We start from the raw sequence: 7,941 nt of genomic DNA on the forward strand, positions 1-7,941 counted from the left end.
TTTCGAAAATCCAGGCGGAAGGATGGCAATGACTTGACCCAGCAGCTAGCAGTGGGGGTGGTGAGAAACAGTTAGCTTCTAGATCTGTTTTGAAGGACGGGCCAAGAGGATTTGCTGATGGGCTGGATGTGGGATGTGGGGAAAGCGGGTGGCAAGGATGACACCCAGGGGCTTTGGCCTGGGTGACCAGAAGGATGGAGCTGCCGGTAAGGTGACGGGCAGGTGGGCCGGTAGAGCAGGTTTCGGGGGACAGATGAGGAGCTCAGCTTCCACATACTTAAGATGCCTATTAGTTACCGGCATGTTTTTGCGTCCTAAAGTAATGCATCTAAGACGGCAATTTTCTTTAATCTATATATGGAAATAATGAAATACCATACATTCTTCTCCCCCCCCCACCCCCCCACCCCCGAAATGGAAACACAAGATTGCCCTTTTCTGTAAAATTCTATGCCTGGCCATTTCCTGTGCGGGTGCACTAGGATTCCATTGTTTCTTAGAGGAGACGTCAGCCCGGATCCCGTTTTAGAACCAGTAGAATTGTGCACCGCTGATGTTTGCTTCACTGTATAAGGTATTATTTTACTTTTTTTTTAAGTTTATTTATTTTGAGAGAGAAGGTGTGAGCAGGGGAGGGGCAGAGAGAGAGGGAGAAAGAAAGAATCCCCAGCAGGCTCCGAGCTGTCATCGTGACCTGAGCCGAAATCAAGACTCGGATGCTTGAGGCACCCCTAAGAAACTTATTTTTATAGTAAGCCTGTTGGGGAAAAAAAACAGGTAACTTACTCTATTTCCATACCTGAGTAAAATGATGCTAAGTACAATTTATCCAATGACTGAGGTCTTGGGTCACCACTTAGAATAAGCAGCTGCCCGCTGGGCACGCTGAGGGCCTCCTATGTGCTGGTAGCTCTCCTCACTGTCACCGCGACAGGTATGTGAGGTCCCTTGGGTGAGTTGGAGTTTTTGCCATGGTGTTCGCATCATTCTATCCTTCCCGCTTTTTTTCCTTGTGTCCCCCCCCCCCCCCACACGCACATACACACAGATGATATTTTTAGCACACTTGCTTTCCATTTCTGTTCTGACTGTTGAAATACCTTTTTCTTTTCCTTTCTCTTCCCCTTGCCTTCCCGGCGAGTTCCAATGAGCTGAGGTTGCCATATGTGATTCTTAGATAAGTGGGCTGTTACTAGTTTGCATTTTCCCTTCTGCAACTTTAACTTTTTGCCTGAGCTGCTGGGGGCCATACTTACAGGCCAAGGGCCGGGTTGATGCTGAAAAGCTACTAGTGGATGACATCTGACAAGATACAGATATCAAGAGTATAGTCATGACTGTGTCTATGCAGAACTGGTCTGTATCCTTTTCCTTGGCTAGATAAGTTTTATATACTCCCCCCCAAGATAGCATTCTTTTTTTAAAACATTTTTAAAAGTTTATTTATTTTGAGAGAGAGAAAGTACACACAAGCTGAGGAGGGGCATAGAGAGAGAGGGAGAGAGAGAATCCCAAGCAGGTTCCATGCCGTCAGCACAGAGCCCAACGCAGGGCTCGATCCCACAAACCATGAGATCGTGACCTGAGCCGAGATCAAGAGTCAGATGCTTACCCAACTGAGCCATCCCGGTTCCCCCACCCCCCAGGAATAGTATTTTTTACAGAAGATGCCCCAATTCGTGTTGTTGATAACTAACACTGAGCAGAAGAGCATTTCAGAGGAAGAGTTTTCGAAACTGGAAGACTGTGTATGCCGTGAAAAATTATGTTAATAAAGTCAGATATGTTGCTAGATATTCGTATCCAGAAAATGGATTTATCACTGAATTAACTTAAAAAATTTTGCCTGGTCCAAAAATTACTTTTAATTCTAAACTACCGAATGATGAAATCATAGTTCCTAGAATGATGCATTCTTCCAACAGCTGGTTTACTCGGAATATTCGGGATTTTTGCTGGAATCCAAGTGGTCTTTCAGAGAAACCGATGATTTTTCTGATGAAGCTGTTCACACGCTTTTGAAGCCAGTGAGAATGGGGTGAGTATTAATTTGCATTCTCTTCGGCTATAGAATTCTCTCTCAGGCCAGCAGTGTTGATGAAGTCTGAATTCCCATTTCAGTTGTATAGACACCAAGACTGTATGAAGGTATGAAATTGTCTTGGTAAGACGAAGTTAAAATTGGGGCCACCACACAAGCAAACATGGACATCACCTGTATCTGGAGTCTCAAAGTCATGAAATACGCAGTGTTTGAAAGGATACGAGAAATACATTGATTTGATTTGATTTTTTTCTTTTGGCCATCCTTCGTGTTACAAAACAGTTGAAGCTAGTATCATTCAAGCACGGAGTGTAAGTGATCGGTGAGGCTGGATGGAGGAAAGGCAAAAGAAATGAATTTGAAGGACAAAAAAACAAAAAACAAAAACAAAACAAAAACACATATCCTTCGAAGACCTCCCTGTCTCGAGGACAGAAAATGCCTTGGCAGTCGCGATTTTGTGCAGTCAGAAGGGAGCTGATTTCCCAGCTGTTCTGGTGTATTTTCCTTATTAGTCTTTGCTCCCACGGTCTAAAAGCAAATACCGGATCTAAGCGCCTACAGTACTGGTCAAGGACTGCAGCTTCCTCGTGTGTGACTCACAGGCGCGAGCAAACCACCTACTGTAACAGCTGGCCCCAGACCCTGGCCCGGCCACAGCACAGCAGCTGCTTTGCTGGACCCCTGCTTGCTTGGCTATTAACTGTCTTAACTGTTGCTCTTACCTTTATGGGCTGTGGTAAAGGCAGGCTTTATTTATTTATGTTTGTTTGTTTTTGAGAGAGAGTGCGCGCGCGCGAACATGTGAGGGAGGGACAGAGAGAGAGGGAGACACAGAGTCCAAAGCAGGCTCCAGACTCCGAGCTGTCAGCACAGAGCCCGACATGGGGCTCAAAGTCACAAACCGTGAGATCATGACCTGAGCCAAAGTCGGACGCTTAACCAACTGAGCCACCCAGGTGCGCCAAAGGTGGGCTTTAGATACATAGACCCTTGGGTCCATTTTTTCCCCAATTGTATTTCTCGGTTCTTACTAAAAGATCTCAGCGGTCACCTGGAAGCGTAATTTCGATTTAGGATGCTAGAAGGCCGCTCATCATTTACAACGGCCCTTCATGTGCTTTTCTGCATGCGTGATTACTTTCTTGATGAACAAAGGTTATGCTTAGTTTCAGGCTTGGTTATTATTTGTTACTATTACGATCAGTATGAGGTGAACCACCTTTATAAGAACTTGTTTCCTTTTTTTTTAATGTTTATTTTTGAGAGAGAGACAGAGGGCAGGCGGGGAGGGGCAGAGAGAGAAGGAGACACAGAATCCGAAAGAGGCACCACGCTCCGAGCTGTCAGCGCAGATCCTGACGGGGGGCTGGAACTTACAAACTGTGAGATCGTGACCTGGGCCGAAGTCGGACGCTTAACCGACTGCGCCACCCAGGTGCCCCTTAAGAACTAGTTTCTTAAAACGGGATGGCATCTTGCTGCGTTTCTTTGACTCTCCACCATACCTCTCCTCTGCCCAGAGGACATTCTCAAGGCTTCACTAGAGAAAGGGAGAGCACAGCACCTGGCCTCAGAAAGCCCCCAAACCAGTTGTGGCTACAGATTACATGTGAGAATCAAAGATTCCCAAAGGAAGGCAAATCAGATGCAGTTTCAGAGAAAGGAGAGATTTTTTTTTGCGGGGCAGGTCAGTCTGTGCCCCAGTGCTTGTGTCTTGCAGCCTTGTGTTTTACTGGGTATTAGTATTGTTTCGCAAAAGTTTGTTCTGGAGTCACACGCCATGCTATTTCATCTTTCGATCTCCGTATTCTAGTACATTCCGGCCCCTGCACGGGACACGACACTTTACACATAACACGTGCCAGGTAACATTGCTGACATAATTGAATGGGAGAAGGCTTTGTGGAAAAGGCAGAGCTTGGGCCCGGCTTTAGATAGAGAGGGGAGGTTGGCCAGTGACATACTCTGCCTGTATATGAGTCATTCGTTCTGTGCCTTGAGGAAGAACTTGCAAAGTCAAAACAGAGCGGAGACACATGCCAGGTCGAAAGAGTAACTACGGCAGAGCAGAGGGTTAGTGTATGAAATATGGGGTCAAGGAGGAGGCCTGGCAAGACGTTCTGGAGAATAACTGGGACGGTAGGGTAGCCAGATACAACATCAGGGCCCCTTGGAGGTGCTGTGGGTGGATGGACACCAAAGTAATAGTCTTTCTCTCCCTATCTCATGCTGAGGACACACTTTTCATTTGTACCTTAGCGCATTTATTGTAGTCTTCAGGTGTGGGCAGGACCTGTCAACGTGATGTCATATTTCCCTTCTTTACATGCGAATGTTTTATTTGTTAATTAGTTTGTTCTGGAATTGGTTTGTTTCAGGAAAGAGGTGGAATGCATTTTGAAACAACCATTTGAAAATTGGATTGAGAACATTAAAGTTTCTTTTTTTCTTCTTTTCTGTTTTTCCTGGGACCCTGGATGACTTTATAGAGATGCCATGGGTGAAGAAAAGGAATTCTTGAAAACTAGAAAGCTACCTAGCTTGGGGCAAAGCAGGAAAAAAACAGCAGGTTTGGGGACATGAGTGTTTCTGCACTGGCAGTATTGTGGGCCATCGAAGAAGAGACAGAAATTGCCATTTGAAATCAGGGCTCAAGTGTGAGAGAAGTCAGGGCTGGAAAGAGATTTAACAGTGGAAGTGGTAGTTAGAAATGGGGACAGTGCCTGGGGAGAGCAGGTGGAATGGAGTTCTTTTTTTTTAATTTTTTTTAAGTTTTACTTTTGAGAGAGAGAAAGAGAGAGACAGAGTGTGAGTGGGGGAGGAGCAGAGAGAGGGAGACACAGAATCCAAAGCAGACTCCAGGCTCCGAGCTGTCAGCACAGAGCCTGACGTGGGGCTCGAACTCACAAACCCCGAACCGCAAGATCATTACCTGAGCCAAAGTCGGACGCTTAAACCGACTGAGCCACCCACGCACCCCTGGAATGGGGTCCTTAACTGGGATCCAGAGTGGCTCTGGTGATTGAAGGTCAGGGCTCTATAGCCACCGGAAGTTATGAGCAATATTTTCTTTGAGTTTCCACTTGGCATGTTGGGATGGAGTGTGTTTGTAAGTTTGGTCAGGTTCTTAGAGGTATCCAAAGGTTAAGAAATCGCTGATGTAGAATGGAAGAGGAGAGCAAGAAGGTCAGAACTCTGAGGGAAATCAACATTTAAGGAGTTCTCAGAGAAGAGCCATGGAAAAAGGCCAAAGAGATTGGGAAGGCAGAAATCTATCTGGGAAGTCAGGCGGATGCGGAAGGCAATGGAATGCGTGGGCGCAGGGCAACAAGGTTAAATGGTATCTTAAGGTCGGGTAGGGCTAAAAGAATGGTGTTCGATTGACCATTAGGAAGTCATTGGTGACTTTCAGGAGAGCAGTGTAAATGGAGGCACATTGTGATAAGTGGAGGATGGGACTCAGGGAGCCGGGAAGTTAGTCCAGCTTTCTCTTTCTGGAAGGTTAACATTTGACAAGAGTGAATATTTACTGAGTTCCTGAGAAGGCTGGAACTTGGCCATTCACTGCAGACACAAATGTGAGCAAGGTACATAGGCTTTGCTCTCACGGATCTTAGGGTCTCGTGGGAGAGATAGGCATTTAATCAAATAATGACACAGAGTAGCATGTCATCACAAACTGGGAAGAAATGTGGTGCCCGGCACTGAGCATGACCCAATGTGGGGTCAAAGAAGGACCCTGAAGAAGTGAGCTTTGTGCTCAGACCTGAAGGGTGAATAGGAGTGAGATAGTGAAGAGAACGGGGGCAGAGAGCAGAACATCCTAGGCAATGAGGGAAGCAAGAATGAGTGTACAGAGAGCGAGGGAAGCCCAGCGACAGGAGTCATGCTGGGTCTTTTAAACGAGCATAAAGATCTGCGTCTAAGAACATTCAGGAAACTGCTAATCTGTGGATGGTTGCGCACGGTTTTGCATTTTCAAAACCAAATGGGAGAGTCCAGGTGAGGAACAATGGTACCGCCTTGAATCAGCATCCTGGCAAAGAGATGGGGAGGAGCAGAGGTTTCAGGAATCATGCAGGAGCTGAAATAGGTAGGAGAGAGAGCGCTACCTTCTCTCTTAAAGAGTGCTTTAGAGGTCCCTGCGAAAAGTAAAGTTCTCCTTCAGGTGCTGAATACCGAAGCTCATTTGTAGGCAAAGGGAAAGAGCAGTGGAGGAGAGCGAGCTTGAAGACATACAAACCCGGAGGGGACACACGGCTACTAGAATCGGAAACGCTGTTTCTCCAAATCGCGAAGACGGGGCTGGTGAATATACAGGTGTGGTACAGGTAGAAAGGAGGCAACTGATACATGAAGACGTGGTTCATGAGGGGGGCTCGTGTCTGCTTTGGGGTGACGCTGTGACCCCCCGCCCCCAAATAATAGGCTAGCATCAGGCTCTGGAGGATGAACAGCAAGAAACTCTAAGACAGTTCATGGAAGGGACACATTTACCATTTGTGTACGTGCACAAACACTGCCTGACCCTCAGAGTACCTCTTGGAGCCCATGTTTCAGTTTTATGATTAAAAACAGGCAGGAGCTTTAAATGTGCAAATGTCCAACAGCTGTCTCGAGCTGTGTTCAGAAATCTCCTTTTCCCCCAAATCCATGAGGTGGTTTGCCCAACATTGGGTGGTGGGGTGTCGTACAATAAGGAAAAGCACAAATCTCAGACACTCGAGTTGTTACTCAGGAGAACCGGATCATTGTCTTACAGACAGGCACCCACACAAGTCTGAATTTCCAATGACATGTTAACTTGCATTTCATGCTAACAATTAAGTCCTCCCATAGGGACACCAGTGAGGTCAATCAATCTTTAAAACTCAACACTGATTTTGGGGCACCTGGGTGGTTCAGTCGGTTAAGTGTTGACTTCGACTCAGGTCACGATCTCACGGTTCGTGAGTTCGAGCCCCACGTCGGGCTCTGCGCTGACAGCTCAGAGCCTGCTTGGGATTCTCTACCTTCCTCTCTCTCTCTCTCTCTCTCTGCCCCTCCCCTGCTTGTTCTCTTTCTCTAAATAAATAAATAAACTTAAAAAAAATCAACACTGATTTTAAGTTTAGTAAGAAAGATGCAGTGAGAAATCATATGTCAGATCTCTCAAGTCGAATGTGTCTATTTAATGTCCTAGCTCAGAAAAGAGATCGGGTTTTTAGTTGACCTTTAAAAAAATGATCTGAGGGATTCATGTTCATCCCTCCCCTTTCTGATACAGTTTGTGGGAAACTTGGACTCTTTCAACACGTCAGATCCAACTGCAGAATCTCCGAGTGAATCTACGTGTTTGTGACGACTCATGCTGCAGGGGTTATGGCTTTGTCACAAAATGGCTTTTCTCTCTTCGAGAAAAATGTGTATCCTCTGAGCGTGGTAGGAACGCGCCATGGTTGAATTAGAAAATGAGCAGTGCGGTACCGGCTGGAGGAATAGCTCTGCTTTGGCAATCTTGAAATAAATGCAGCTGGGATAATTTCGATTCAACCCTTGGCAAACCTTCAGTGTGTACAAGAAAAAAAAAAGCTGTGGAGGAGGCTTAAATGCTGTAGGCGCTCAGCAGCCATCACTCTATCTCGCGAAGTTTCCAGTAAACGGTAGGTCAGCTCTGCATCCTGCTGAGGTCGGTGAGCACTCTGGAAGAAATGATTCTTATTAAGTGAGTTCATACGTCTAATTGCTGAGCACAGGGCCTGGCACATTGAAGTGCTTAATGAATATTAGCTTTTATTTTTAAAAAGTATTATTACTTTAGGATTATTAACTTCCTAGGGCTCAATGTGTACCCTGAGGGTCACGATTATGGACCCATTTCCTCCTCTACCCGTATGGTCTCTCAGTTCTAGACT

The 7,941-nt window shown here is 46.1% G+C and overlaps 1 long non-coding RNA gene across 1 annotated transcript; it reads left to right on the forward strand.

Moving 5' to 3' along the window:
* The first annotated feature begins 432 nt into the window (after window positions 1–432).
* Window positions 433–2,831, forward strand: LOC116738244. Its single transcript, XR_004343944.1, has 3 exons — window positions 433–574; window positions 1,926–2,038; window positions 2,122–2,831. It is a non-coding gene; the product is annotated as an uncharacterized LOC116738244 (long non-coding RNA).
* Window positions 2,832–7,941: the final 5,110 nt, after the last annotated feature.

The sequence above is a fragment of the Lynx canadensis genome, chromosome C1, assembly GCF_007474595.2.
Source record: "Lynx canadensis isolate LIC74 chromosome C1, mLynCan4.pri.v2, whole genome shotgun sequence".
Taxonomy (NCBI): domain Eukaryota; kingdom Metazoa; phylum Chordata; class Mammalia; order Carnivora; family Felidae; genus Lynx; species Lynx canadensis.